Consider the following 5,668-nt stretch of genomic DNA (forward strand, 5'->3'; position numbering starts at 1 on the left):
CATCGGCGGATCTACCCACTTCACCTGGGGGCGCGGACATTTCTCTTCCTCCGGGTTCCAGAGAAGCAGCAGTTTAGCTTTTCTTTTCTTTTTCCAACTTTTGTATTTGTGCCGCTTTTGCACGTTGTTGTAAATAAATACATCTTTTTGCTCAAGTATTATTTGAGTCTTTCTTTCATTTGAACATTTATGCAAGTTTTAATCTTTGCATTCTTTTTTTTTTGCTTATGTGTTTTGCGCAAGTTTTACTATTTGCATCTTATTATGTAAAGCCTTGGGTGTATTCTTTCCCAAAAGCATTTGGATTTCGGGCACAAATTCTTCCAAAATCAACCCTTTATCGTGAGATTTTTTATAATAGAGGGCCCTCTTTTGTTTACGGTGTTCTTGAAGAGGACGTCTCTTGTTCATTACGGCACAAGAAACAAGATGGAAAATAAAAGGACTTTACTTTATTCCTTCCGTTTTCAAAATGTACATAAGCATTCGTTATACTAAAAAGAAACTGTCATTTCATGTGGCTAATTCGGACAACTTGATTTTACTGGGCTGGCCGCGCAGTCCCTGGTCCCGATGATACAACTATGTTCCCGGTTTTCGTGTTCTGGTCGATGTGGCAGTCATTGTTGCCGTATTCTCATATCATCCTCCCCCAGTGTTCAAATGTGAAGAATGCGAATTGGAATACTGGAAATCTTGCACCTTCGAGGATCCCACTAATGAATTGCTAGACAATCTTCATCTCGGTAACAAACTTCGCTTCCCCTTAGGAATTTATGTTATCTAGCAAAAGACTATCTAACAACCCTCTAGTGGTTTGCACTTGTGAACGGTCGGGTAACCTTTGTTTGATAGCAAACTCACTTTCCCAGTGGAAATTTTGCTATCGAGCCAAAGATTATCTAACCGCCCCGGAGTGGTTCTTCGCTTGTGTGCCTTGCTATTAAAGGTCTTATTGTTTCTGTTGAAACTTTCTTTGTAGTATGTTTTCCGTTGCTGCCTCGTTAAAAACCTTATGAGAAAAACCCAATTGGAATAAAAATTGGACGAAGGAAAAAAGAGTGCAGCACATACTTTCAGTACATGCGATGTTTGTCGGTAATAATATCTCTTGAGGTGTGCCATATTCCAGTTGCTTGGCAACTTTTCTCCATCCTTATTGTCCAACTCGTATGAACCTTTTCCAGTGACAACTAAAATCGGTAGGGGCCTTCCCAGGTTGGACCTAACTTCCCTACGTTGAGTTTCTGGGTGTTTTGAGTTACTTTTCTTAGAACCAAATCTCTCACTTTAAAGTAACGGAGGTTGACTCTTCGATTATAATTTCTTTCCATTCTCTGCTTTTGGGCCACCATTCTTATATATGTCAAGTCCCTGCGTTCATCGAGTAACTCCAAGTTGACCAACATCGCTTCGTTGTTCGTTTCTTCGCTTGCCTGGAAATATCTTAAGGTAGACTCTCCTACTTCCACCGAGATTAAGGCTTCTACTCCGTACACAAGGGAAAAAGGAGTTTCTCCCATACTCGATTTGGCCATCGTTCGGTACGCATAACACTCCAGGTAGTTCCTTGGGCCATTTACCTTTAGCCGCTTCCAACCTTATCTTGAGATTTTCTATAATCATTTTGTTCGTTGATTTTGCTTGACCATTTGCACTCGGATGATAGGGTGAAGATGTGATTCTCTTTATTTTCAAATCTTTAAGGAACTTTGTGATCTTTGAGCCAATAAATTATGGCCCATTATCGCATGTTATCTCTTTTGCTATTCCAAACCTGCAGATTATGCTCTCCTACAAGAAATTCACCACTTCACATTCGTCGATCTTCTGATAAGGACCTGCTTCAACCCACTTAGAAAAATAGTCAGTTAAAATTAAAAAAAATTACCTTACCGAAGGTCGACAGCAGCAATCCGATGATGTCAATTCCCTACTTCATAAACAGCCACGGAGACAGAATTGAGTGTAATGGTTATGCTGGTTGATGTACCAGCGGTGCGTAGCATTGACACTTATTGCATTTTTGCACGAAAGCTTTGGCGTCTTGTTCCATTCGGGGCCAATAATATCCTGCCATTACCATGTTTAGAACTAAGGAATCTGCGCCCGAATGGTTTCCACATATTCCTTCGTGGACTTCTTGCATATTGTAATTAGCTTCGGACGCTCCTAAGAATCGGGCCAGCGGGCCTAGGAAAGATTTCCTGTACAGTTGGCCTCCTTTGAAGCTATATCGTGTTGCTTTGGCACGCAGCGTCCGAGATGCCTTGGAGTCTTCGGGAAATTTCCCATGTTCGAGATAATCGATGATCTCATTCCTCCAGTCACAGAACAAATTATTCGTATTTACCTCATAGTAGCTATCTGCATCCAGGAACCAGTGCACTAGTTGTACTACCGCCCTAGAATCCGATCCTTTCATTTCTGTTGATGAACTGAGGTTAGCTAGTGCATCTGGTTTTGTATTTTCTTCCCTCGGAATATGAGTAATCGACCACTCCCGAAATCGAGCCAGCAGAGCCTGGACCTTTACTACGTATTATTGCATGCGCTCCTCTTTGGTTTCGAAGATCCCGTAGACCTGATTTACCACCAGCCGGGAGCCGCATTTGATTTCTATGACCTCAAAATCTAGTCCCCCGGGCCAGTTCGAGTCCTATAATCAAAGTCTTATACTCTGCTTCATTGTTAGATAAAAGGACCATTCTGATGGCTTGCCTTATGGTTTCTCCCGAAGGTGTGGCTAATACTATGACAAGATCAGACCCTTTTACGTTGGAGGCTCCGTCCGTAAATAAGGTCCAAACTCCCGATGTCGATTTTTACACCATTACTGCCTCTTTGGTTGCTAGAGGCAGCAATCCCGGACTGAAATCAGCCATAAAGTCGGCCAAAACTTGTGACTTAATCGTATTCCTTGGTTTATATTCTATGTGAAATTCACTCATTTTGACGGCCCATTTGGCCAATCTACCCGAGAGTTCGGGTTTCTGAAGAATGTTCCACAGGGGAAAGATGGCCACCATGGCTATCAGGTGATATTGAAAGTAAGACCTCTGCTTCCGAGCGGCGACTACGAGAGCTAAGGCTAGCTTCTCCAAATGCAGGTAGCGAGTTTCTGCTCCTGTTAAAATTTTGCTAGCGTAATAAATGGGAGATTGCATACCTTCATCCTCACGGACTAAAACTGCACTTACCGCTACTTCCGAGACTGCGAGGTAGACCAACAATGTTTCACCTTCCTTCGGTTTTGAAAGTAACGGAGGGCTTGACAAGTACCTTTTCAAATCTCTCAAAGCCTGCTGGCATTCCGGGGTCCATTAGAAGTTGTTTTTCTTTTTGAGCAGCGCGAAGAAACGGTGGCATTTCTCTAATGACCGGGAAATAAACCATCTCAAAGCGGCCAATCTCCCTGTGAGCCTTTAAACTTCTTTCACACTTAACAGTTGGTCCGAGATGTCTTCGATGGCTTTGATCTTATCGGGATTTACCTCAATCCCCCTTTGTGATACCAGAAATCCTAAGAATTTTCCGGAGCTGACTCCGAACACGCACTTCTCGGGGTTAAGCTTTATGTTATTCTTTCTTAGGATGTCAAAAGTTTCTTGCAAATGCTTAAGATGATCACCTACGTTTAAATACTTAACGAGCATATCGTCTATATAAACTTCCATAGTTTTTCCTATCTGTTTTTCAGATATCTTATTTACGAGCCGCTGGTAAATGACTCCGGCGTTCTTCTTCCCGAAGGGCATCATATTATAGCAATATGTGCCAAAATTTGTTATGAACGAAGTTTTTTCCTGATCCTATGGGTTCATCTTAATTTGGTTGTACTCAGAATAAGCATCAAGAAAACTCATTAACTCATGCCGGGCCGTCGCATCAATTATTTGATCGATGTTTGGCAATGGGAACGAGTGTTTTGGGCACACCTTATTTAAGTCCTTATAATCTACAAACATGCAAAAATTATTGTTCTTCTTAGGAACTAATACTACATTAGCTAGCCAGTCTAGATATTTTACCTCTCGGATCGAACCGATGTCAAGTAGGCGAGTTACCTCTTCTTTGACGAATTTATTCCTGGCCTCTGTAGTAGGGCGTTTCTTTTGTCTTATCGGAGGGATGTCGGGATCCAAGCTTAGCTTGTGTACGGCCACTTCCCTTGGGATACCTGTTATGTCCGCATGTTACCACGCAAAATCATTGCCATTATATTTAAGAAATTCAATAAAAGCCAGACCTGAGCTCGGGGTGTGACAACTAGGGATTTTACCCTATTATTTGCTCTCTTTTGCTTAGGTTTTGGGTAAAATAAATGCTAAATAAGCTCGTGAAGGAGTCGAACTTGCACAAGCCAAAGGCTGAAACTGAACCACGGACCGCGATGGAAAAGCACGGTCGCGTAGGGTTCACCGCTGAGGCGTATAATATTTCGTGGTCGGCGAGATATAGGTTCAGAGAAGCTGCAATCCAGAGAAAACACCACCGCTGACTGTGCTACAAAAGCGCGGACGCGAAACCAGTGCTGCGACCGCGAGTGAAATTACGCTGACATCAAGGATCAAGGTTCAGAGGCCTTGAAACCTTGGCTCAAACAAAAAATGCGGCCTGCATCTACATTACGCGGACGCGAAGTTATCAGACACGGACGCAGGGTAAATTCCACTGGGAGCGTGATAGAAGGTTCAAAGACTTGGCAAGTGAAACCTAACTGAAGAACGCGGTCCGCGAACATAATACGCGGCCGTGATTGAAGCTAACACGGACGCGAATGTATTTACGCTGTCCGCGAAACCTAGTCCAGTCCAAGCCCAGTATTGAAAAAATACGGACCGCACTTATTATTATGCGGGCGCGAAAGCTCAAGCGCGGACGCGGTCAGAATTACACGTCCGCGAATCCTCCATAGGGGCATTTTTGTCTGAAAATTTTAGCTGTGTATAAATAAATCTTTTTGACATTTTTAGGTCAAGTTTTGTAGAGCAGAGCACGTGAACAGTTGGTTTTTCCCCTTTGGGGCAATTTTATATTAGATTTACCTTCAAACTTTAGATTTTCATCTTGTACTTTAATATTATGGCTTATATTTCATCTTTACCTTTTATTTCTATAGTATTCATGAGTAGCTAGACCCCATAACTAGGGTGGTGACTCAATCCTAGTGCGAGTATTTAATGGGTCTTGAATTTTAGGGCTTAATGTTTTATGGGTTAGTGATATTTAGCCTAATTCATGCTAAAATTATAGAATTAGTGGTTGCAAATACTAATTCATGCCTTTATGACTTAGGCTCTTCTTGAGAAAGAGAGACTAAGTCTAGAAAAATTAGGGTAACAAGGAATTGGGGTGAACTCAAGAGATTGATATCCCCGATTAAAGGGTAAAACCTAGAGATAGTAATATCCGACTTGAGCCAATTTCATTTGGATTGTACGAACACCCATTTGGGCTTGAGAAAGCCAAATCAGGCAAAGTCACTTAAACTACCGAGAGGTCTAGAGTGAGAACTTATGTGTGATGGTTATATCACCACCCCAATCGTAAGTCACTCATTAGATACTCACCTAGGCGGAAGTCACTACCCTAGTGCCCTTTAACACTTGAAAACTTTCACCAAAAATATTGTACTTAGTTTATACTTGGCATACAATAGTATAAA

Source organism: Nicotiana tabacum, chromosome 17 (genome assembly GCF_000715075.1).
Source record: "Nicotiana tabacum cultivar K326 chromosome 17, ASM71507v2, whole genome shotgun sequence".
In the NCBI taxonomy this organism is placed as follows: domain Eukaryota; kingdom Viridiplantae; phylum Streptophyta; class Magnoliopsida; order Solanales; family Solanaceae; genus Nicotiana; species Nicotiana tabacum.